Consider the following 27,275-nt stretch of genomic DNA (forward strand, 5'->3'; position numbering starts at 1 on the left):
GTCGATCTTGCAGTCGTAGGGTCTGTGGGGTGGCAGCTTATCCGCCTCTTTCTCGCAGAAGACCTCCAAAAACTCCTTGTATTTGTTAGGCACCGCTTGCAACATGCCCAAGTTCAGCTGTGGTCCATCCTCGTGCCCCTCATCTTCCAAGTCCGCCAGGATGCAGTGTTCTGCGCAGTAAGAGGAGCCGAAGGTCAGTTGCCGCTGGTACCAAGCTAATGCCGGGCTGTGCCTATCCAGCCAACTCATTCCCAACACTATGGGCGTGTCTGACAGGCGGGTGACGTTGAAGCTGATGACCTCACGGTGGTTTCCAATGCGCATCACCATTGGCGGCGTCTGCTGTAGCACTTGCCCTCCCAGTAGCTCCCTGCCGTCCACTGTGACGACTTTCAGAGGTACCGCCGCTGGCAGAAGGGCTATGCCATGTTGCTGGAGGAACTGCATGTCTATAAAATCTGCATTGCTCCCCGAGTCGACGGTGATGGGAATTTCCACAAGTAGCCCATTGGGGAGCTGAAGGGATGCGGTGAGCTGCACTACTGGTTTGGGTGGGAGGGGGTCGGTGGGCTGTAAGATCCCTGGGGATTGCTTCACTGACTTGTCTGGCTGGTCCCCAGAGACGCCATCTCCAGCCAGACAGTGGAGTTTTCCTGCTGCGACTCCCTCTGCTGAATTGCGTCTGTTACTGTCGCTGCGGCTGCAGTATGCTTGTGAAACCGCTGGGGACACTCTTTTGCCATATGCTGAGCACTGTCGCAGATGTAGCACTTCCTGGTTCCTCTAGGAGGCTTCATCTTGACTGCTCCCGGAGTTAGGGCTCCGACTGTGGAGTGAGCCTTAGCACCACCTATCTCCATCGGCTCCTCTCCCCCTCCCAGCGGAGGCATGGATCGAGCGCGCGCCGCCTCCTTGGGGAAGGGAGGCAGTCCTCTCGCTGGCGTGCGTCCCAAATGCCCTTCCTCCCTGTCCCAAGGGCGTCCTTCCAACCGAACCCCAATGGAGAGTGCCCGTTCCACCACTTCCTTGGTGGTTTGGGGTCTTCCCCCCCTTGCGATCTCATCTTTCACAGCTCCGCTCAACCCCTCCCAGAACAGGTCTCTGACGGCAGGCGATTCTTTCTCCCAGGCTAGTACATTCACCAATCCGAAAAAACGTGAATGATATTGCCTCACAGTGGCTTTACCTTGTCTTAGTCCGTGAATCTCCCTCCTAGCGATATCCACATCAATCTCAGATAAAAAACACGCATCCATCACTTTAATGAAGGCATCCGCATTTTGGAGGGCTGGATCCTTGTCTCTCCATAGATTGCGCAGCCACGATTTTGCCTCCCCCCGCAAATGCGAAATAATAAATCCCACTTTCTCTCCCTCATTTTTAAAGTCTTTGTCAAGCAGCTGCAATGTATAAATCACATCTGCTCTGAAGTTAGGATACTCCTGCAGGTCCCCATTGAAGTGAGATACCAGGCTCCCTCCTCTGTTTCCCAGCCCAATCCCTTCTGGTCTGGTGGCTGGTAGGCTCTGTGTACTTAGCACTTCTAACCTGGTTCGCAGATCCTGGCAGGCAGCAGCTGCTTCCTGTTCTTTCTTTCTGGAAGCCGCAATTTCTGCAGTCAACTGCGTCACTGCGTTTTGCAAACTCGCTATCCTCTCTTCGGTAGTCATTTCCCTGTTTTTCGTGAGCTCGCGAAGCACCAATCTTCACCCCTCGCTGCTTTCCCGCACTCCACGAGGTTGCAAAATTGGTGAAAATGGAGAGGGGACTTACTGTCAGGACTGCCGCTAGGTCCCAGCTCACAGAGGACCAACGCCCAGTGGATATTATATACAAAAGTCTTTATTGAAGTTTAGTTTCCATTTCCAAGCTATGGGCGCGCAGGCCCACGTCTTAACGCTAGACCGGCTAAGTCCCCTCTGACTCACTGCTCCACCCACACCAGTTTAAGATTCTAGCCCGGCTCCACCTCTTGCGCTGCTCTTTCCTGCGTTGGGTCCTTCTGCCCTCTGGGGTTCCCTCCTTCCTGGACTCCTCTGACGCGGAGCCTCCTGAGTCTTGCCCCTCCCTCCGGCGGGCTTTAGGACCTGGCTCCCTTCCCGGGCTCCCCGCTGTGCCGCGCTCCTGTACATTTGAACTTGGCGCGCGCGCCAAGCCGGTGACTTTCCTTCTGACCGTTTCCCCGCTTCCTGATGTGGGTGTTGCCAAACCTGACTCCTCTCCTCCCTCTGGTGGTGAGGACACTGGTCCCGACTCCTGGGACTCCCCCTCCCCACTGCGCTCTGGTGGAGACGCTGGCCCTGATCTCCAGCTGCTGTTCAGAGACTCCCCGCTGGCCCCTCCCTCTTGAGGTTTCTCCCTTGGAATCTCCCTTGCTCTGGCCACCGGCGCTCCCTTCTGTGAGTCCTCCGATTCGCTAGAGAGGCTTGTGGAATAACTCTGGCCACTGTCACTGCCTGCGCCCCCCTCGTACTCCTCCTCCTCACTCTCCATTTGCTCCCCCTCCTGTGTCTCTCCTTCTGAACCCCTGACAACACCTTTTTGCTTTGGTTGGAGGTGATTCTGGTGCACACCCATAAAACACCATGCGAATTGAAATAAGCCCTAGCGATGCTTATTCGTCTTCTTTCTACGCCGATGGAAGCGAAAAGACAGTTTTGTGTTATTTGGGACTCATTACACATACTTTGCAATTTCTGGGTTAATGAGCATTAACACCACGGAACACGATCTGAAATAAGCGAAATCCAAAATTCTTCTTTCTATGTAGCTGGAACGCAAAACAACCTCTTTGGGGAGGTTTAGGCTCAGTACACTTCGCTTTGATATTTGTGGGTGGAAAGAACATGGAAAGAACAATCCAAACTTTTTCCTCTGCTTTCTATTGACATGGAAGCAAAACACCTATTGTCAGCACCTATGCTTCATTACGGCTGTTAAGAAACATTTCATTCTGAGATTTTTGGGTGAATGTGCATTCTAACCCCAAAAACACCAATTTGCAACAAAACCAATCAGAGCTTTATCGTCTTTCTTTTTAAGTGGATGGAACCCAAAACACCTTTTTGCTTTGGTTGGAGGTGATTCTGGTGCACACCCATAAAACACCATGCGAATTGAAATAAGCCCTATCGATGCTTATTCGTCTTCTTTCTACGCATATGGAAGCGAAAAGACAGTTTTGTGTTATTTGGGACTCATTACACATACTTTGCGATTTCTGGGTTAATGAGCATTAACACCACGGAACACGATCTGAAAGAAGCGAAATCCAAAATTCTTCTTTCTATGTAGCTGGAACGCAAAACAACCTGTTTGGGGAGGTTTAGGCTCAGTACACTTCGCTTTGCTATTTGTGGGTGGAAAGAACATGGAAAGAACAATCCAAACTTTTTCGTCTGCTTTCTATTGACATGGAACCAAACCACCTATGCTTGATTACGGCTGTTAAGAAACATTTCACTCTGAGATTTTTGGGTGAATGTGCATTCTAACCCCAAAAACACCAATTTGCAACAAAACCAACCAGAGCTTTATCGTCTTTCTTTTTAAGTGAATGGAACCCAAAACACCTTTTTGCTTTGGTTGGAGGTGATTCTGGTGCACACCCATAAAACACCATGCGAATTGAAATAAGCCCTAGCGATGCTTATTCGTCTTCTTTCTACGCCGATGGAAGCGAAAAGACGGTTTTGTGTTATTTGGGACTCATTACACATACTTTGCAATTTCTGGGTTAATGAGCATTAACACCACGGAACACGATCTGAAATAAGCGAAATCCAAAATTCTTCTTTCTATGTAGCTGGAACGCAAAACAACCTCTTTGGGGAGGTTTAGGCTCAGTACACTTCGCTTTGCTATTTGTGGGTGGAAAGAACATGGAAAGAACAATCCAAACTTTTTCGTCTGCTTTCTATTGACATGGAACCAAAACACCTATTGTCAGTCCTGACACCTATGCTTCATTACGGCTGTTAAGAAACATTTCACTCTGAGATTTTTGGGTGAATGTGCATTCTAACCCCAAAAACACCAATTTGCAACAAAACCAACCAGAGCTTTATCGTCTTTCTTTTTAAGTGAATGGAACCCAAAACACCTTTTTGCTTTGGTTGGAGGTGATTCTGGTGCACACCCATAAAACACCATGCGAATTGAAATAAGCCCTAGCGATGCTTATTCGTCTTCTTTCTACGCCGATGGAAGCGAAAAGACAGTTTTGTGTTATTTGGGACTCATTACACATACTTTGCGATTTCTGGGTTAATGAGCATTAACACCACGGAACACGATCTGAAAGAAGCGAAATCCAAAATTCTTCTTTCTATGTAGCTGGAACGCAAAACAACCTGTTTGGGGAGGTTTAGGCTCAGTACACTTCGCTTTGATATTTGTGGGTGGAAAGAACATGGAAAGAACAATCCAAACTTTTTCGTCTGCTTTCTATTGACATGGAACCAAAACACCTATGCTTGATTACGGCTGTTAAGAAACATTTCACTCTGAGATTTTTGGGTGAATGTGCATTCTAACCCCAAAAACACCAATTTGCAACAAAACCAATCAGAGCTTTATCGTCTTTCTTTTTAAGTGAATGGAACCCAAAACACCTTTTTGCTTTGGTTGGAGGTGATTCTGGTGCACACCCATAAAACACCATGCGAATTGAAATAAGCCCTAGCGATGCTTATTCGTCTTCTTTCTACGCCGATGGAAGCGAAAAGAAAGTTTTGTGTTATTTGGGACTCATTACACATACTTTGCGATTTCTGGGTTAATGAGCATTAACACCACGGAACACGATCTGAAAGAAGCGAAATCCAAAATTCTTCTTTCTATGTAGCTGGAACGCAAAACAACCTGTTTGGGGAGGTTTAGGCTCAGTACACTTCGCTTTGCTATTTGTGGGTGGAAAGAACAATCCAAACTTTTTCGTCTGCTTTCTATTGACATGGAACCAAACCACCTATGCTTGATTACGGCTGTTAAGAAACATTTCACTCTGAGATTTTTGGGTGAATGTGCATTCTAACCCCAAAAACACCAATTTGCAACAAAACCAACCAGAGCTTTATCGTCTTTCTTTTTAAGTGAATGGAACCCAAAACACCTTTTTGCTTTGGTTGGAGGTGATTCTGGTGCACACCCATAAAACACCATGCGAATTGAAATAAGCCCTAGAGATGCTTATTCGTCTTCTTTCTACGCCGATGGAAGCGAAAAGACAGTTTTGTGTTATTTGGGACTCATTACACATACTTTGCAATTTCTGGGTTAATGAGCATTAACACCACGGAACACGATCTGAAATAAGCGAAATCCAAAATTCTTCTTTCTATGTAGCTGGAACGCAAAATAACCTCTTTGGGGAGGTTTAGGCTCAGTACACTTCGCTTTGCTATTTGTGGGTGGAAAGAACATGGAAAGAACAATCCAAACTTTTTCCTCTGCTTTCTATTGACATGGAACCAAAACACCTATTGTCAGTCCTGACACCTATGCTTGATTACGGCTGTTAAGAAACATTTCACTCTGAGATTTTTGGGTGAATGTGCATTCTAACCCCAAAAACACCAATTTGCAACAAAACCAATCAGAGCTTTATCGTCTTTCTTTTTAAGTGGATGGAACCCAAAACACCTTTTTGCTTTGGTTGGAGGTGATTCTGGTGCACACCCATAAAACACCATGCGAATTGAAATAAGCCCTAGCGATGCTTATTCGTCTTCTTTCTACGCCGATGGAAGCGAAAAGACAGTTTTGTGTTATTTGGGACTCATTACACATACTTTGCAATTTCTGGGTTAATGAGCATTAACACCACGGAACACGATCTGAAAGAAGCGAAATCCAAAATTCTTCTTTCTATGTAGCTGGAACGCAAAACAACCTGTTTGGGGTGGTTTAGGCTCAGTACACTTCGCTTTGCTATTTGTGGGTGGAAAGAACATGGAAAGAACAATCCAAACTTTTTCCTCTGCTTTCTATTGACATGGAACCAAAACACCTATTGTCAGTCCTGACACCTATGCTTCATTACGGCTGTTAAGAAACATTTCATTCTGAGATTTTTGGGTGAATGTGCATTCTAACCCCAAAAACACCAATTTGCAACAAAACCAATCAGAGCTTTATCGTCTTTCTTTTTAAGTGGATGGAACCCAAAACACCTTTTTGCTTTGGTTGGAGGTGATTCTGGTGCACACCCATAAAACACCATGCGAATTGAAATAAGCCCTAGCAATGCTTATTCGTCTTCTTTCTACGCCGATGGAAGCGAAAAGACAGTTTTGTGTTATTTGGGACTCATTACACATTGTCAGGACTGCCGCTAGGTCCCAGCTCACAGAGGACCAACGCCCAGTGGATATTATATACAAAAGTCTTTATTGAAGTTTAGTTTCCATTTCCAAGCTCTGGGCGCGCAGGCCCACGTCTGAACGCTAGACCGGCTAAGTCCCCTCTGACTCACTGCTCCACCCACACCAGTTTAAGATTCTAGCCCGGCTCCACCTCTTGCGCTGCTCTTTCCTGCGTTGGGTCCTTCTGCCCTCTGGGGTTCCCTCCTTCCTGGACTCCTCTGACGCGGAGCCTCCTGAGTCTTGCCCCTCCCTCCGGCAGGCTTTAGGACCTGGCTCCCTTCCCGGGCTCCCCGCTGTGCCGCGCTCCTGTACATTTGAACTTGGCGCGCGCGCCCAGCCGGTGACTTTCCTTCTGACCGTTTCCCCGCTTCCTGATGTGGGTGTTGCCAAACCTGACTCCTCTCCTCCCTCTGGTGGTGAGGACACTGGTCCCGACTCCTGGGACTCCCCCTCCCCACTGCGCTCTGGTGGAGACGCTGGCCCTGATCTCCAGCTGCTGTTCAGAGACTCCCCGCTGGCCCCTCCCTCTTGAGGTTTCTCCCTTGGAATCTCCCTTGCTCTGGCCACCGGCGCTCCCTTCTGTGAGTCCTCCGATTCGCTAGAGAGGCTTGTGGAATAACTCTGGCCACTGTCACTGCCTGCGCCCCCCTCGTACTCCTCCTCCTCACTCTCCATTTGCTCCCCCTCCTGTGTCTCTCCTTCTGAACCCCTGACATCCATCCCCCCCTCGAAGCCCTCCCTTCCCCCCTCCCCCTCTTCCGGTGCGGGTTCCGGGTGCTCCATTGTTGTAGGGGTGAGTCCAGGATACAGCTCGTCCCCTGAGGCTTGCAACCATCGAGATAAGTCCGGGAAGTCCCCCATGGGCTCGTCGACGACGACCTCCTCCGCTTCCATCTCCTGCGCGGTGTGCTCGAAATCTGCGCTCGACCCCAAATCACCCAAGAGCCCTCCTCCCCCTGTTGTGTGATGGGGGTCCACCTCCCAGGGCCCCTTCGGCATGTCTCTGGGCCAGCCCACTTCGGGTTGGTCCTCCCACCAATAAGATCCCCCCGTGCCAAAACCTGAAAGTGATCCCTCCGGAGAGCTGCCTCCCGGAGCCGAGTCCTCAGCTGACGAGAAACCCCGGAAAGTGCTGGCCGAGAGTGTGGGTGTGAACAAACAATCCTCGAAAAAGCCCGCCGGCATAGGCTTGTGCGGGAAAAGTGTGTGGAATTCTTCCTTGAGCAACTGCTCTTCCACTGCGTAATCCGGCACCCACCTGTTGGCGCTGGCCGGGGTGTCCTCCGTGGCGAGAAGATATTCAATCCCGTCCTCCCCCCACCTTGAGTCTAAAATCTCAGTGGCTTCATTAAGTGGCTCCCCTTTCGGCGACCCCCCTTTCTTGGGCGCTTCTCTGAGCGGGTCTGGCGCCTTCCCCGGTGCTTGAAACCTGTGGGGCTCTCTGTAGGGCGTGAGCACTGATCTATGAAAGACCGGGTGCATTCTGGAACCCTCCGGGAGTGTCAACCGGAAGGCCACTGGGTTGATCTGCGCCTCTACTTGGTAAGGCCCTAGCTGCTTGTGCCCTAGTTTCTTCTTGGCTAACGATCTGGCTGGAACTGCTTGTGCTGCCAACCAGACCCAGTCTCCCACCTGGATGTCCTCCCCAACCCTCCTGTGTCGATCTGCCTGCACTTTGTAAGCCTGTTTTGCCAACTCTAACTGCCTCCTGAGCTGCTCGTGGATCTCCTGCAACTCCGCTGCCACTTCCTCTGCTCCCTGTGGCTCCCCCTCCCGCACTGTGTCCAGACCCGGGAAGGTTCTGGGATGCCTCCCGTAGTTGGCAAAAAATGGGGTCACCCCCGTGGACCCGTGCTTCGTGTTGTTGTAGGCAAACTCGGCCAACGGTAGATAGTCCACCCAGGTCGATGGCTGCTGGTTCGCGTAGCATCTCAGGTACTGCTGCATGATGGCGTTGACCCTTTCCGCCTGCCCGTTAGTTTGCGGGTGTCTCGCCGACGCCAGGCTGACCTTGACGTTCAGGAATCCCATCAGCTTTTGCCAGAAGTTGGAGATGAACTGGCACCCCCGGTCGGACAAAATAGACCGTGGTAGGCCGTGCACCTTGAACACGTGGTCTATGAACATCTTAGCGGTCTGCTCGGCCGTGGCCACCTTAGCGCACGGAATGAAGTGGGCCATCTTGGTGAACAGGTCCACTACCACGAGCACTGCCGTCTTGCCCCTTGAGCTGGGTAGATCTGTGACAAAGTCCAGGGCTACCCTCTCCCACGGTACGAACGGTGTCTGTAGCGGTTCCAACAGGCCCGCCGGCGGCTGGTGCACAGGCTTAGCCCTTTGGCAGGTGTCGCACCTATTGACATAGTCCGCGACATCCCCCCGCATCTTAGGCCACCAAAAGTCTCTGGCTACTAAGTCCACCGTCTTCTCCTTGCCGAAGTGCCCCGCGCTGGGCGCGTCGTGCAGCTGTTGCAGGACCTTCGCGCGGAGGCTGTCTCCTGGTACGTAGAGGACTCCCTTGCGTAGGAGCAGGCCGTCTCGCACTTGGAATTCGTCGCCCCTCGCCTTGCCACTGCACACCTCCTCCATCTTGGCTCGGGCGAACGAGTCCGTTTGCAGCGCGCGGCGCACCGCGTCCAGGTCCACCGTGGCTGACGCGCATGCCCACGCCTGTGGTGTGAAAATGTGCTTGGCCGCCGCCGGTGCCTCTGCCTCCAGATACTGCGGTTTTCTGGACAGCGCGTCCGCCAAGACGTTGCTGTTTCCTGGGATGTACTCAATTCTGAAGTCGAAATCTGCAAAGAACTCCGCCCAGCGGATGTGTCGCTGGTTCAGGAACCTCGCCGTGCGCCAGTACTCCAAGTTCTTATGGTCTGTGCGGACCTGCACCGTGTGCTTGGCTCCGACGAGGAAGTGCCGCCACGCCTTGAAGGCTGCATGTATGGCCAGCAACTCCCTGTCCCAAATGGTGTAGTTCTGCTCCGCTTTGCTGAGTTTTCTGGAGTAGAAAGCGCACGGCCTCCAGTCCCCCTGGTGGTCTTGCTGCAACAGAACGGCTCCCACGGCCCTGTCTGAGGCGTCCGTCTCCACTCTCATGGGCCTGCTGGGATTTACGTGCAGTAGGTTCTCTTCGGAAGCGAAGAGCTGCTTGAGCTTCTGAAAGGACTGCTCTGCCTGCTCCGTCCAGATGAACCTCTTCTTCTTGGAACTGAGGGTGTCGGTGATGGCCGCTGTCTGCATGGCGAAACCCTTGATGAACTTGCGATAAAAGTTGGCAAAACCGACAAACCTCTGTACTTCCTTCCTATTGCGTGGGCTCTTCCAATCCAGTACTGCACGTACCTTGGCACCGTCCATAGCCAGTCCCTTGTCGGACAGTTTGTAGCCCAAGAAATCCACCTCCGTCTTGTCGAACTGGCACTTCTCCAGCTTGGCGTACAGCCTGTGCTCCCGCAGCCTCTGCAGAACTTCCCTAACATCTCTCTCGTGAGCCTCCGGCGATTCCGAGAAGATTAGGATGTCATCCAGGAAGCAGACGCACTTCTTGTAGAGGAGACCCGCCAAGACATGATGCATGAAGGCTTGAAAGCAGTGGGAACCATTTTTTAATCCAAAAGGCATAACTCTGTATTCATAAGTGCCCAGCGGCGTAAACATGGTTGTTTTCCACTCGTCGCCTTCCCGTACGCGAATGAGATTGTACGCTCCGCGCAGATCCAACTTGGTAAAGATGCGACCCTTCCTCACCGTCGCCAGCAGGTCATCGATCTTGGGCATAGGGAATGCTGAGGGCTTGGTCTTGAGGTTCAAGAAGCGGAAATCAACGACCAGCCTCTTTTGGGGCGTGTCCCGCTTCTTTACAAAGAACACGGGACTGCCTCCTGCCGCCTTGGACTCCCGGATGAATCCCCGCTTCAGGTTGTGATCTATGAACTCCCTGAGCTCTTGCAATTCATCCTCAGACATGGAGTACAGTTTCCCCGTCGGGAGCGTCGCCCCGGGCAGGAGGTCGATCTTGCAGTCGTAGGGTCTGTGGGGTGGCAGCCTATCCGCCTCTTTCTCGCAGAAGACCTCCAAAAACTCCTTGTATTTGTTAGGCACCGCTTGCAACATGCCCAAGTTCAGCTGTGGTCCATCCTCGTGCCCCTCATCTTCCAAGTCCGCCAGGATGCAGTGTTCTGCGCAGTAAGAGGAGCCGAAGGTCAGTTGCCGCTGGTACCAAGCTAATGCCGGGCTGTGCCTATCCAGCCAACTCATTCCCAACACTATGGGCGTGTCTGACAGGCGGGTGACGTTGAAGCTGATGACCTCACGGTGGTTTCCAATGCGCATCACCATTGGCGGCGTCTGCTGTAGCACTTGCCCTCCCAGTAGCTCCCTGCTGTCCACTGTGACGACTTTCAGAGGTACCACCGCTGGCAGAAGGGCTATGCCATGTTGCTGGAGGAACTGCATGTCTATAAAATCTGCATTGCTCCCCGAGTCGACGGTGATGGGAATTTCCACAAGTAGCCCATTGGGGAGCTGAAGGAATGCGGTGAGCTGCACTACTGGTTTGGGTGGGAGGGGGTCGGTGGGCTGTAAGATCCCTGGGGATTGCTTCACTGACTTGTCTGGCTGGTCCCCAGAGACGCCATCTCCAGCCAGACAGTGGAGTTTTCCTGCTGCGACTCCCTCTGCTGAATTGCGTCTGTTACTGTCGCTGCGGCTGCAGTATGCTTGTGAAACCGCTGGGGACACTCTTTTGCCATATGCTGAGCACTGTCGCAGATGTAGCACTTCCTGGTTCCTCTAGGAGGCTTCATCTTGACTGCTCCCGGAGTTAGGGCTCCGACTGTGGAGTGAGCCTTAGCACCACCTATCTCCATCGGCTCCTCTCCCCCTCCCAGCGGAGGCATGGATCGAGCGCGCGCCGCCTCCTTGGGGAAGGGAGGCAGTCCTCTCGCTGGCGTGCGTCCCAAATGCCCTTCCTCCCTGTCCCAAGGGCGTCCTTCCAACCGAACCCCAATGGAGAGTGCCCGTTCCACCACTTCCTTGGTGGTTTGGGGTCTTCCCCCCCTTGCGATCTCATCTTTCACAGCTCCGCTCAACCCCTCCCAGAACAGGTCTCTGACGGCAGGCGATTCTTTCTCCCAGGCTAGTACATTCACCAATCCGAAAAAACGTGCATGATATTGCCTCACAGTGGCTTTACCTTGTCTTAGTCCGTGAATCTCCCTCCTAGCGATATCCACATCAATCTCAGATAAAAAACACGCATCCATCACTTTAATGAAGGCAGCCGCATTTTGGAGGGCTGGATCCTTGTCTCTCCATAGATTGCGCAGCCACGATTTTGCCTCCCCCCGCAAATGCGAAATAATAAATCCCACTTTCTCTCCCTCATTTTTAAAGTCTTTGTCAAGCAGCTGCAATGTATAAATCACATCTGCTCTGAAGTTAGGATACTCCTGCAGGTCCCCATTGAAGTGAGATACCAGGCTCCCTCCTCTGTTTCCCAGCCCAATCCCTTCTGGTCTGGTGGCTGGTAGCCTCTGTGTACTTAGCACTTCTAACCTGGTTCGCAGATCCTGGCAGGCAGCAGCTGCTTCCTGTTCTTTCTTTCTGGAAGCCGCAATTTCTGCAGTCAACTGCGTCACTGCGTTTTGCAAACTCGCTATCCTCTCTTCGGTAGTCATTTCCCTGTTTTTCGTGAGCTCGCGAAGCACCAATCTTCACCCCTCGCTGCTTTCCCGCACTCCACGAGGTTGCAAAATTGGTGAAAATGGAGAGGGGACTTACTGTCAGGACTGCCGCTAGGTACCAGCTCACAGAGGACCAACGCCCAGTGGATATTATATACAAAAGTCTTTATTGAAGTTTAGTTTCCATTTCCAAGCTCTGGGCGCGCAGGCCCACGTCTTAACGCTAGACCGGCTAAGTCCCCTCTGACTCACTGCTCCACCCACACCAGTTTAAGATTCTAGCCCGGCTCCACCTCTTGCGCTGCTCTTTCCTGCGTTGGGTCCTTCTGCCCTCTGGGGTTCCCTCCTTCCTGGACTCCTCTGACGCGGAGCCTCCTGAGTCTTGCCCCTCCCTCCGGCGGGCTTTAGGACCTGGCTCCCTTCCCGGGCTCCCCGCTGTGCCGCGCTTCTGTACATTTGAACTTGGCGCGCGCGCCCAGCCGGTGACTTTCCTTCTGACCGTTTCCCCGCTTCCTGATGTGGGTGTTGCCAAACCTGACTCCTCTCCTCCCTCTGGTGGTGAGGACACTGGTCCCGACTCCTGGGACTCCCCCTCCCCACTGCGCTCTGGTGGAGACGCTGGCCCTGATCTCCAGCTGCTGTTCAGAGACTCCCCGCTGGCCCCTCCCTCTTGAGGTTTCTACCTTGGAATCTCCCTTGCTCTGGCCACCGGCGCTCCCTTCTGTGAGTCCTCCGATTCGCTAGAGAGGCTTGTGGAATAACTCTGGCCACTGTCACTGCCTGCGCCCCCCTCGTACTCCTCCTCCTCACTCTCCGTTTGCTCCCCCTCCTGTGTCTCTCCTTCTGAACCCCTGACACACATACTTTGCGATTTCTGGGTTAATGAGCATTAACACCATGGAACACGATCTGAAAGAAGCGAAATCCAAAATTCTTCTTTCTATGTAGCTGGAACGCAAAACAACCTGTTTGGGGAGGTTTAGGCTCAGTACACTTCGCTTTGCTATTTGTGGGTGGAAAGAACATGGAAAGAACAATCCAAATTTTTTCATCTGCTTTCTATTGACATGGAACCAAAACACCTATGCTTGATTACGGCTGTTAAGAAACATTTCACTCTGAGATTTTTGGGTGAATGTGCATTCTAACCCCAAAAACACCAATTTGCAACAAAACCAATCAGAGCTTTATCGTCTTTCTTTTTAAGTGGATGGAACCCAAAACACCTTTTTGCTTTGGTTGGAGGTGATTCTGGTGCACACCCATAAAACACCATGCGAATTGAAATAATCCCTATCGATGCTTATTCGTCTTCTTTCTACGCATATGGAAGCGAAAAGACAGTTTTGTGTTATTTGGGACTCATTACACATACTTTGCGATTTCTGGGTTAATGAGCATTAACACCACGGAACACGATCTGAAAGAAGCGAAATCCAAAATTCTTCTTTCTATGTAGCTGGAACGCAAAACAACCTGTTTGGGGAGGTTTAGGCTCAGTACACTTCGCTTTGCTGTTTGTGGGTGGAAAGAACATGGAAAGAACAATCCAAACTTTTTATCTGCTTTCTATTGACATGGAACCAAAATACCTATGCTTGATTACGGCTGTTAAGAAACATTTCACTCTGAGATTTTTGGGTGAATGTGCATTCCAACCCCAAAAACACCAATTTGCAACAAAACCAACCAGAGCTTTATCGTCTTTCTTTTTAAGTGAATGGAACCCAAAACACCTTTTTGCTTTGGTTGGAGATGATTCTGGTGCACACCCATAAAACACCATGTGTCAGGGGTTCAGAAGGAGAGACACAGGAGGGGGAGCAAATGGAGAGTGAGGAGGAGGAGTACGAGGGGGGCGCAGGCAGTGACAGTGGCCAGAGTTATTCCACAAGCCTCTCTAGCGAATCGGAGGACTCACAGAAGGGAGCGCCGGTGGCCAGAGCAAGGGAGATTCCAAGGGAGAAACCTCAAGAGGGAGGGGCCAGCGGGGAGTCTCTGAACAGCAGCTGGAGATCAGGGCCAGCGTCTCCACCAGAGCGCAGTGGGGAGGGGGAGTCCCAGGAGTCGGGACCAGTGTCCTCACCACCAGAGGGAGGAGAGGAGTCAGGTTTGGCAACACCCACATCAGGAAGCGGGGAAACGGTCAGAAGGAAAGTCACCGGCTGGGCGCGCGCGCCAAGTTCAAATGTACAGGAGCGCGGCACAGCGGGGAGCCCGGGAAGGGAGCCAGGTCCTAAAGCCCGCCGGAGGGAGGGGCAAGACTCAGGAGGCTCCGCGTCAGAGGAGTCCAGGAAGGAGGGAACCCCAGAGGGCAGAAGGACCCAACGCAGGAAAGAGCAGCGCAAGAGGTGGAGCCGGGCTAGAATCTTAAACTGGTGTGGGTGGAGCAGTGAGTCAGAGGGGACTTAGCCGGTCTAGCGTTAAGACGTGGGCCTGCGCGCCCAGAGCTTGGAAATGGAAACTAAACTTCAATAAAGACTTTTGTATATAATATCCACTGGGCGTTGGTCCTCTGTGAGCTGGGACCTAGCGGCAGTCCTGACAGTAAGTCCCCTCTCCATTTTCACCAATTTTGCAACCTCGTGGAGTGCGGGAAAGCAGCGAGGGGTGAAGATTGGTGCTTCGCGAGCTCACGAAAAACAGGGAAATGACTACCGAAGAGAGGATAGCGAGTTTGCAAAACGCAGTGACGCAGTTGACTGCAGAAATTGCGGCTTCCAGAAAGAAAGAACAGGAAGCAGCTGCTGCCTGCCAGGATCTGCGAACCAGGTTAGAAGTGCTAAGTACACAGAGGCTACCAGCCACCAGACCAGAAGGGATTGGGCTGGGAAACAGAGGAGGGAGCCTGGTATCTCACTTCAATGGGGACCTGCAGGAGTATCCTAACTTCAGAGCAGATGTGATTTATGCATTGCAGCTGCTTGACAAAGACTTTAAAAATGAGGGAGAGAAAGTGGGATTTATTATTTCGCATTTGCGGGGGGAGGCAAAATCGTGGCTGCGCAATCTATGGAGAGACAAGGATCCAGCCCTCCAAAATGCGGCTGCCTTCATTAAAGTGATGGATGCGTGTTTTTTATCTGAGATTGATGTGGATATCGCTAGGAGGGAGATTCACGGACTAAGACAAGGTAAAGCCACTGTGAGGCAATATCATTCACGTTTTTTCGGATTGGTGAATGTACTAGCCTGGGAGAAAGAATCGCCTGCCGTCAGAGACCTGTTCTGGGAGGGGTTGAGCGGAGCTGTGAAAGATGAGATCGCAAGGGGGGGAAGACCCCAAACCACCAAGGAAGTGGTGGAACGGGCACTCTCCATTGGGGTTCGGTTGGAAGGACGCCCTTGGGGCAGGGAGGAAGGGCATTTGGGACGCACGCCAGCGAGAGGACTGCCTCCCTTCCCCAAGGAGGCGGCGCGCGCTCGATCCATGCCTCCGCTGGGAGGGGGAGAGGAGCCGATGGAGATAGGTGGTGCTAAGGCTCACTCCACAGTCGGAGCCCTAACTCCGGGAGCAGTCAAGATGAAGCCTCCTAGAGGAACCAGGAAGTGCTACATCTGCGACAGTGCTCAGCATATGGCAAAAGAGTGTCCCCAGCGGTTTCACAAGCATACTGCAGCCGCAGCGACAGTAACAGACGCAATTCAGCAGAGGGAGTCGCAGCAGGAAAACTCCACTGTCTGGCTGGAGATGGCGTCTCTGGGGACCAGCCAGACAAGTCAGTGAAGCAATCCCCAGGGATCTTACAGCCCACCGACCCCCTCCCACCCAAACCAGTAGTGCAGCTCACCGCATCCCTTCAGCTCCCCAATGGGCTACTTGTGGAAATTCCCATCACCGTCGACTCGGGGAGCAATGCAGATTTTATAGACATGCAGTTCCTCCAGCAACATGGCATAGCCCTTCTGCCAGCGGCGGTACCTCTGAAAGTCGTCACAGTGGACGGCAGGGAGCTACTGGGAGGGCAAGTGCTACAGCAGACGCCGCCAATGGTGATGCGCATTGGAAACCACCGTGAGGTCATCAGCTTCAACGTCACCCGCCTGTCAGACACGCCCATAGTGTTGGGAATGAGTTGGCTGGATAGGCACAGCCCGGCATTAGCTTGGTACCAGCGGCAACTGACCTTCGGCTCCTCTTACTGCGCAGAACACTGCATCCTGGCGGACTTGGAAGATGAGGGGCAAGAGGATGGACCACAGCTGAACTTGGGCATGTTGCAAGCGGTGCCTAACAAATACAAGGAGTTTTTGGAGGTCTTCTGCGAGAAAGAGGCGGATAAGCTGCCACCCCACAGACCCTACGACTGCAAGATCGACCTCCTGCCCGGGGCGACGCTCCCGACGGGGAAACTGTACTCCATGTCTGAGGATGAATTGCAAGAGCTCAGGGAGTTCATAGATCACAACCTGAAGCGGGGATTCATCCGGGAGTCCAAGGCGGCAGGAGGCAGTCCCGTGTTCTTTGTAAAGAAGCGGGACACGCCCCAAAAGAGGCTGGTCGTTGATTTCCGCTTCTTGAACCTCAAGACCAAGCCCTCAGCATTCCCTATGCCCAAGATCGATGACCTGCTGGCGACGGTGAGGAAGGGTCGCATCTTTACCAAGTTGGATCTGCGCGGAGCGTACAATCTCATTCGCGTACGGGAAGGCGACGAGTGGAAAACAACCATGTTTACGCCGCTGGGCACTTATGAATACAGAGTTATGCCTTTTGGATTAAAAAATGGTTCCCACTGCTTTCAAGCCTTCATGCATCATGTCTTGGCGGGTCTCCTCTACAAGAAGTGCGTCTGCTTCCTGGATGACATCCTAATCTTCTCGGAATCGCCGGAGGCTCACGAGAGAGATGTTAGGGAAGTTCTGCAGAGGCTGCGGGAGCACAGGCTGTACGCCAAGCTGGAGAAGTGCCAGTTCGACAAGACGGAGGTGGATTTCTTGGGCTACAAACTGTCCGACAAGGGACTGGCTATGGACGGTGCCAAGGTACGTGCAGTACTGGATTGGAAGAGCCCACGCAATAGGAAGGAAGTACAGAGGTTTGTCGGTTTTGCCAACTTTTATCGCAAGTTCATCAAGGGTTTCGCCATGCAGACAGCGGCCATCACCGACACCCTCAGTTCCAAGAAGAAGAGGTTCATCTGGACGGAGCAGGCAGAGCAGTCCTTTCAGAAGCTCAAGCAGCTCTTCGCTTCCGAAGAGAACCTACTGCACGTAAATCCCAGCAGGCCCATGAGAGTGGAGACGGACGCCTCAGACAGGGCCGTGGGAGCCGTTCTGTTGCAGCAAGACCACCAGGGGGACTGGAGGCCGTGCGCTTTCTACTCCAGAAAACTCAGCAAAGCGGAGCAGAACTACACCATTTGGGACAGGGAGTTGCTGGCCATACATGCAGCCTTCAAGGCGTGGCGGCACTTCCTCGTCGGCGCCAAGCACACGGTGCAGGTCCGCACAGACCATAAGAACTTGGAGTACTGGCGCACGGCGAGGTTCCTGAACCAGCGACACATCCGCTGGGCGGAGTTCTTTGCAGATTTCGACTTCAGGATTGAGTACATCCCAGGAAACAGCAACGTCTTGGCGGACGCGCTGTCCAGAAAACCGCAGTATCTGGAGGCAGAGGCACCGGCGGCGGCCAAGCACATTTTCACACCACAGGCGTGGGCATGCGCGTCAGCCACGGTGGACCTGGACGCGGTGCGCCGCGCGCTGCAAACGGACTCGTTCGCCCGAGCCAAGATGGAGGAGGTGTGCAGTGGCAAGGCGAGGGGCGACGAATTCCAAGTGCGAGACGGCCTGCTCCTACGCAAGGGAGTCCTCTACGTACCAGGAGACAGCCTCCGCGCGAAGGTCCTGCAACAGCTGCACGACGCGCCCAGCGCGGGGCACTTCGGCAAGGAGAAGACGGTGGACTTAGTAGCCAGAGACTTTTGGTGGCCTAAGATGCGGGGGGATGTCGCGGACTATGTCAATAGGTGCGACACCTGCCAAAGGGCTAAGCCTGTGCACCAGCCGCCGGCGGGCCTGTTGGAACCGCTACAGACACCGTTCGTACCGTGGGAGAGGGTAGCCCTGGACTTTGTCACAGATCTACCCAGCTCAAGGGGCAAGACGGCAGTGCTCGTGGTAGTGGACCTGTTCACCAAGATGGCCCACTTCATTCCGTGCGCTAAGGTGGCCACGGCCGAGCAGACCGCTAAGATGTTCATAGACCACGTGTTCAAGGTGCACGGCCTACCACGGTCTATTTTGTCCGACCGGGGGCGCCAGTTCATCTCCAACTTCTGGCAAAAGCTGATGGGATTCCTGAACGTCAAGGTCAGCCTGGCGTCGGCGAGACACCCGCAAACTAACGGGCAGGCGGAAAGGGTCAACGCCATCATGCAGCAGTACCTGAGATGCTACGCGAACCAGCAGCCATCGACCTGGGTGGACTATCTACCGTTGGCCGAGTTTGCCTACAACAACACGAAGCACGGGTCCACGGGGGTGACCCCATTTTTTGCCAACTACGGGAGGCATCCCAGAACCTTCCCGGGTCTGGACACAGTGCGGGAGGGGGAGCCACAGGGAGCAGAGGAAGTGGCAGCGGAGTTGCAGGAGATCCACGAGCAGCTCAGGAGGCAGTTAGAGTTGGCAAAACAGGCTTACAAAGTGCAGGCAGATCGACACAGGAGGGTTGGGGAGGACATCCAGGTGGGAGACTGGGTCTGGTTGGCAGCACAAGCAGTTCCAGCCAGATCGTTAGCCAAGAAGAAACTAGGGCACAAGCAGCTAGGGCCTTACCAAGTAGAGGCGCAGATCAACCCAGTGGCCTTCCGGTTGACACTCCCGGAGGGTTCCAGAATGCACCCGGTCTTTCATAGATCAGTGCTCACGCCCTACAGAGAGCCCCACAGGTTTCAAGCACCGGGGAAGGCGCCAGACCCGCTCAGAGAAGCGCCCAAGAAAGGGGGGTTGCCGAAAGAGGAGCCACTTAATGAAGCCACTGAGATTTTAGACTCAAGGTGGGGGGAGGACGGGATTGAATATCTTCTCGCCACGGAGGACACCCCGGCCAGCGCCAACAGGTGGGTGCCGGATTACGCAGTGGAAGAGCAGTTGCTCAAGGAAGAATTCCACACACTTTTCCCGCACAAGCCTATGCCGGCGGGCTTTTTCGAGGATTGTTTGTTCACACCCACACTCTCGGCCAGCACTTTCCGGGGTTTCTCGTCAGCTGAGGACTCGGCTCCGGGAGGCAGCTCTCCGGAGGGATCACTTTCAGGTTTTGGCACGGGGGGATCTTATTGGTGGGAGGACCAACCCGAAGTGGGCTGGCCCAGAGACATGCCGAAGGGGCCCTGGGAGGTGGACCCCCATCAAACAACAGGGGGAGGAGGGCTCTTGGGTGATTTGGGGTCGAGCGCAGATTTCGAGCACACCGCGCAGGAGATGGAAGCGGAGGAGGTCGTCGTCGACGAGCCCATGGGGGACTTCCCGGACTTATCTCGATGGTTGCAAGCCTCAGGGGACGAGCTGTATCCTGGACTCACCCCTACAACAATGGAGCACCCGGAACCCGCACCGGAAGAGGGGGAGGGGGGAAGGGGGGCTTCGAGGGGGGGATGGATGTCAGGGGTTCAGAAGGAGAGACACAGGAGGGGGAGCAAATGGAGAGTGAGGAGGAGGAGTACGAGGGGGGCGCAGGCAGTGACAGTGGCCAGAGTTATTCCACAAGCCTCTCTAGCGAATCGGAGGACTCACAGAAGGGAGCGCCGGTGGCCAGAGCAAGGGAGATTCCAAGGGAGAAACCTCAAGAGGGAGGGGCCAGCGGGGAGTCTCTGAACAGCAGCTGGAGATCAGGGCCAGCGTCTCCACCAGAGCGCAGTGGGGAGGGGGAGTCCCAGGAGTCGGGACCAGTGTCCTCACCACCAGAGGGAGGAGAGGAGTCAGGTTTGGCAACACCCACATCAGGAAGCGGGGAAACGGTCAGAAGGAAAGTCACCGGCTGGGCACGCGCGCCAAGTTCAAATGTACAGGAGCGCGGCACAGCGGGGAGCCCGGGAAGGGAGCCAGGTCCTAAAGCCCGCCGGAGGGAGGGGCAAGACTCAGGAGGCTCCGCGTCAGAGGAGTCCAGGAAGGAGGGAACCCCAGAGGGCAGAAGGACCCAACGCAGGAAAGAGCAGCGCAAGAGGTGGAGCCGGGCTAGAATCTTAAACTGGTGTGGGTGGAGCAGTGAGTCAGAGGGGACTTAGCCGGTCTAGCGTTAAGACGTGGGCCTGCGCGCCCAGAGCTTGGAAATGGAAACTAAACTTCAATAAAGACTTTTGTATATAATATCCACTGGGCGTTGGTCCTCTGTGAGCTGGGACCTAGCGGCAGTCCTGACACCATGCGAATTGAAATAAGCCCTAGCGATGCTTATTCGTCTTCTTTCTACGCCGATGGAAGCGAAAAGACAGTTTTGTGTTATTTGGGACTCATTACACATACTTTGCAATTTCTGGGTTAATGAGCATTAACACCACGGAACACGATCTGAAATAAGCAAAATCCAAAATTCTTCTTTCTATGTAGCTGGAACGCAAAACAACCTGTTTGGGGAGGTTTAGGCTCAGTACACTTCGCTTTGCTATTTGTGGGTGGAAAGAACATGGAAAGAACAATCCAAACTTTTTCGTCTGCTTTCTATTGACATGGAACCAAAACACCTATGCTTGATTACGGCTGTTAAGAAACATTTCACTCTGAGATTTTTGGGTGAATGTGCATTCTAACCCCAAAAACACCAATTTGCAACAAAACCAACCAGAGCTTTATCGTCTTTCTTTTTAAGTGAATGGAACCCAAAACACCTTTTTGCTTTGGTTGGAGGTGATTCTGGTGCACACCCATAAAACACCATGCGAATTGAAATAAGCCCTAGCGATGCTTATTCGTCTTCTTTCTACGCCGATGGAAGCGAAAAGACAGTTTTGTATTATTTGGGACACATTACACATACTTTGCAATTTCTGGGTTAATGAGCATTAACACCACGGAACACGATCTGAAAGAAGCGAAATCCAAAATTCTTCTTTCTATGTAGCTGGAACGCAAAACAACCTGTTTGGGGAGGTTTAGGCTCAGTACACTTCGCTTTGCTATTTGTGGGTGGAAAGAACATGGAAAGAACAATCCAAACTTTTTCGTCTGCTTTCCATTGACATGGAACCAAAACACCTATGCTTGATTACGGCTGTTAAGAAACATTTCACTCTGAGATTTTTGGGTGAATGTGCATTCTAACCCGAAAAACACCAATTTGCAACAAAACCAACCAGAGCTTTATCGTCTTTCTTTTTAAGTGAATGGAACCCAAAACACCTTTTTGCTTTGGTTGGAGGTGATTCTGGTGCACACCCATAAAACACCATGCGAATTGAAATAAGCCCTATCGATGCTTATTCGTCTTCTTTCTACGCCGATGGAAGCGAAAAGACAGTTTTGTGTTATTTGGGACACATTACACATACTTTGCAATTTCTGGGTTAATGAGCATTAACACCACGGAACACGATCTGAAAGAAGCGAAATCCAAAATTCTTCTTTCTATGTAACTGGAACGCAAAACAACCTGTTTGGGGAGGTTTAGGCTCAGTACACTTCGCTTTGCTATTTGTGGGTGGAAAGAACATGGAAAGAACAATCCAAACTTTTTCGTCTGCTTTCTATTGACATGGAACCAAAACACCTATGCTTGATTACGGCTGTTAAGAAACATTTCACTCTGAGATTTTTGGGTGAATGTGCATTCTAACCCCAAAAACACCAATTTGCAACAAAACCAACCAGAGCTTTATCGTCTTTCTTTTTAAGTGAATGGAACCCAAAACACCTTTTTGCTTTGGTTGGAGGTGATTCTGGTGCACACCCATAAAACACCATGCGAATTGAAATAAGCCCTAGCGATGCTTATTCGTCTTCTTTCTACGCCGATGGAAGCGAAAAGACAGTTTTGTGTTATTTGGGAAACATTACACATACTTTGCAATTTCTGGGTTAATGAGCATTAACACCACGGAACACGATCTGAAATAAGCGAAATCCAAAATTCTTCTTTCTATGTAGATGGAACGCAAAACAACCTGTTTGGGGAGGTTTAGGCTCAGTACAATTCGCTTTGCTATTTGTGGGTGGAAAGAACATGGAAAGAACAATCCAAACTTTTTCGTCTGCTTTCTATTGACATGGAACCAAAACACCTATGCTTGATTACGGCTGTTAAGAAACATTTCACTCTGAGATTTTTGGGTGAATGTGCATTCTAACCCCAAAAACACCAATTTGCAACAAAACCAATCAGAGCTTTATCGTCTTTCTTTTTAAGTGAATGGAACCCGTAACACCTTTTTGCTTTGGTTGGAGGTGATTCTGGTGCACACCCATAAAACACCATGCGAATTGAAATAAGCCCTAGCGATGCTTTTTCGTCTTCTTTCTACGCCGATGGAAGCGAAAAGACAGTTTTGTGTTATTTGGGACTCATTACACATACTTTGCAATTTCTGGGTTAATGAGCATTAACACCACGGAACACGATCTGAAATAAGCGAAATCCAAAATTCTTCTTTCTATGTAGCTGGAACGCAAAACAACCTGTTTGGGGTGGTTTAGGCTCAGTACACTTCGCTTTGCTATTTGTGGGTGGAAAGAACATGGAAAGAACAATCCAAACTTTTTCCTCTGCTTTCTATTGACATGGAACCAAAACACCTATTGTCAGTCCTGACACCTATGCTTCATTACGGCTGTTAAGAAACATTTCATTCTGAGATTTTTGGGTGAATGTGCATTCTAACCCCAAAAACACCAATTTGCAACAAAACCAATCAGAGCTTTATCGTCTTTCTTTTTAAGTGGATGGAACCCAAAACACCTTTTTGCTTTGGTTGGAGGTGATTCTGGTGCACACCCATAAAACACCATGCGAATTGAAATAAGCCCTAGCAATGCTTATTCGTCTTCTTTCTACGCCGATGGAAGCTAAAAGACAGTTTTGTGTTATTTGGGACTCATTACACATACTTTGCGATTTCTGGGTTAATGAGCATTAACACCACGGAACACGATCTGAAAGAAGCGAAATCCAAAATTCTTCTTTCTATGTAGCTGGAACGCAAAACAACCTGTTTGGGGAGGTTTAGGCTCAGTACACTTCACTTTGCTATTTGTGAGTGGAAAGAACATGGAAAGAACAATCCAAATTTTTTCATCTGCTTTCTATTGACATGGAACCAAAACACCTATGCTTGATTACGGCTGTTAAGAAACATTTCACTCTGAGATTTTTGGGTGAATGTGCATTCTAACCCCAAAAACACCAATTTGCAACAAAACCAATCAGAGCTTTATCGTCTTTCTTTTTAAGTGGATGGAACCCAAAACACCTTTTTGCTTTGGTTGGAGGTGATTCTGGTGCACACCCATAAAACACCATGCGAATTGAAATAAGCCCTAGCAATGCTTATTCGTCTTCTTTCTACGCCGATGGAAGCTAAAAGACAGTTTTGTGTTATTTGGGACTCATTACACATACTTTGCGATTTCTGGGTTAATGAGCATTAACACCACGGAACACGATCTGAAAGAAGCGAAATCCAAAATTCTTCTTTCTATGTAGCGGGAACGCAAAACAACCTGTTTGGGGAGGTTTAGGCTCAGTACACTTCGCTTTGCTATTTGTGGGTGGAAAGAACATGGAAAGAACAATCCAAACTTTTTCCTCTGCTTTCTATTGACATGGAACCAAAACACCTATTGTCAGTCCTGACACCTATGCTTCATTACGGCTGTTAAGAAACATTTCATTCTGAGATTTTTGGGTGAATGTGCATTCTAACCCCAAAAACACCAATTTGCAACAAAACCAATCAGAGCTTTATCGTCTTTCTTTTTAAGTGGATGGAACCCAAAACACCTTTTTGCTTTGGTTGGAGGTGATTCTGGTGCACACCCATAAAACACCATGCGAATTGAAATAAGCCCTAGCAATGCTTATTCGTCTTCTTTCTACGCCGATGGAAGCGAAAAGACAGTTTTGTGTTATTTGGGACTCATTACACGTACTTTGCGATTTCTGGGTTAATGAGCATTAACACCACGGAACACGATCTGAAAGAAGCGAAATCCAAAATTCTTCTTTCTATGTAGCTGGAACGCAAAACAACCTGTTTGGGGAGGTTTAGGCTCAGTACACTTCGCTTTGCTATTTGTGGGTGGAAAGAACATGGAAAGAACAATCCAAATTTTTTCATCTGCTTTCTATTGACATGGAACCAAAACACCTATGCTTGATTACGGCTGTTAAGAAACATTTCACTCTGAGATTTTTGGGTGAATGTGCATTCTAACCCCAAAAACACCAATTTGCAACAAAACCAACCAGAGCTTTATCGTCTTTCTTTTTAAGTGAATGGAACCCAAAACACCTTTTTGCTTTGGTTGGAGGTGATTCTGGTGCACACCCATAAAACACCATGCGAATTGAAATAAGCCCTAGCGATGCTTATTCGTCTTCTTTCTACGCCGATGGAAGCGAAAAGACAGTTTTGTGTTATTTGGGAAACATTACACATACTTTGCAATTTCTGGGTTAATGAGCATTAACACCACGGAACACGATCTGAAATAAGCGAAATCCAAAATTCTTCTTTCTATGTAGATGGAACGCAAAACAACCTGTTTGGGGAGGTTTAGGCTCAGTACAATTCGCTTTGCTATTTGTGGGTGGAAAGAACATGGAAAGAACAATCCAAACTTTTTCGTCTGCTTTCTATTGACATGGAACCAAAACACCTATGCTTGATTACGGCTGTTAAGAAACATTTCACTCTGAGATTTTTGGGTGAATGTGCATTCTAACCCCAAAAACACCAATTTGCAACAAAACCAATCAGAGCTTTATCGTCTTTCTTTTTAAGTGAATGGAACCCGTAACACCTTTTTGCTTTGGTTGGAGGTGATTCTGGTGCACACCCATAAAACACCATGCGAATTGAAATAAGCCCTAGCGATGCTTTTTCGTCTTCTTTCTACGCCGATGGAAGCGAAAAGACAGTTTTGTGTTATTTGGGACTCATTACACATACTTTGCAATTTCTGGGTTAATGAGCATTAACACCACGGAACACGATCTGAAATAAGCGAAATCCAAAATTCTTCTTTCTATGTAGCTGGAACGCAAAACAACCTGTTTGGGGTGGTTTAGGCTCAGTACACTTCGCTTTGCTATTTGTGGGTGGAAAGAACATGGAAAGAACAATCCAAACTTTTTCCTCTGCTTTCTATTGACATGGAACCAAAACACCTATTGTCAGTCCTGACACCTATGCTTCATTACGGCTGTTAAGAAACATTTCATTCTGAGATTTTTGGGTGAATGTGCATTCTAACCCCAAAAACACCAATTTGCAACAAAACCAATCAGAGCTTTATCGTCTTTCTTTTTAAGTGGATGGAACCCAAAACACCTTTTTGCTTTGGTTGGAGGTGATTCTGGTGCACACCCATAAAACACCATGCGAATTGAAATAAGCCCTAGCAATGCTTATTCGTCTTCTTTCTACGCCGATGGAAGCTAAAAGACAGTTTTGTGTTATTTGGGACTCATTACACATACTTTGCGATTTCTGGGTTAATGAGCATTAACACCACGGAACACGATCTGAAAGAAGCGAAATCCAAAATTCTTCTTTCTATGTAGCTGGAACGCAAAACAACCTGTTTGGGGAGGTTTAGGCTCAGTACACTTCACTTTGCTATTTGTGAGTGGAAAGAACATGGAAAGAACAATCCAAATTTTTTCATCTGCTTTCTATTGACATGGAACCAAAACACCTATGCTTGATTACGGCTGTTAAGAAACATTTCACTCTGAGATTTTTGGGTGAATGTGCATTCTAACCCCAAAAACACCAATTTGCAACAAAACCAACCAGAGCTTTATCGTCTTTCTTTTTAAGTGAATGGAACCCAAAACACCTTTTTGCTTTGGTTGGAGGTGATTCTGGTGCACACCCATAAAACACCATGCGAATTGAAATAAGCCCTAGCGATGCTTATTCGTCTTCTTTCTACGCCGATGGAAGCGAAAAGACAGTTTTGTGTTATTTGGGAAACATTACACATACTTTGCAATTTCTGGGTTAATGAGCATAAAACCACGGAACACGATCTGAAATAAGCGAAATCCAAAATTCTTCTTTCTATGTAGCTGGAACGCAAAACAACCTGTTTGGGGAGGTTTAGGCTCAGTACAATTCGCTTTGCTATTTGTGGGTGGAAAGAACATGGAAAGAACAATCCAAACTTTTTCGTCTGCTTTCTATTGACATGGAACCAAAACACCTATGCTTGATTACGGCTGTTAAGAAACATTTCACTCTGAGATTTTTGGGTGAATGTGCATTCTAACCCCAAAAACACCAATTTGCAACAAAACCAATCAGAGCTTTATCGTCTTTCTTTTTAAGTGGATGGAACCCAAAACACCTTTTTGCTTTGGTTGGAGGTGATTCTGGTGCACACCCATAAAACACCATGCGAATTGAAATAAGCCCTAGCAATGCTTATTCGTCTTCTTTCTACGCCGATGGAAGCTAAAAGACAGTTTTGTGTTATTTGGGACTCATTACACATACTTTGCGATTTCTGGGTTAATGAGCATTAACACCACGGAACACGATCTGAAAGAAGCGAAATCCAAAATTCTTCTTTCTATGTAGCGGGAACGCAAAACAACCTGTTTGGGGAGGTTTAGGCTCAGTACACTTCGCTTTGCTATTTGTGGGTGGAAAGAACATGGAAAGAACAATCCAAACTTTTTCCTCTGCTTTCTATTGACATGGAACCAAAACACCTATTGTCAGTCCTGACACCTATGCTTGATTACGGCTGTTAAGAAACATTTCATTCTGAGATTTTTGGGTGAATGTGCATTCTAACCCCAAAAACACCAATTTGCAACAAAACCAATCAGAGCTTTATCGTCTTTCTTTTTAAGTGGATGGAACCCAAAACACCTTTTTGCTTTGGTTGGAGGTGATTCTGGTGCACACCCATAAAACACCATGCGAATTGAAATAAGCCCTAGCAATGCTTATTCGTCTTCTTTCTACGCCGATGGAAGCGAAAAGACAGTTTTGTGTTATTTGGGACTCATTACACGTACTTTGCGATTTCTGGGTTAATGAGCATTAACACC

Source organism: Podarcis gaigeae, assembly GCF_964106915.1.
Source record: "Podarcis gaigeae genome assembly, chromosome: 5".
NCBI lineage: Eukaryota > Metazoa > Chordata > Lepidosauria > Squamata > Lacertidae > Podarcis > Podarcis gaigeae.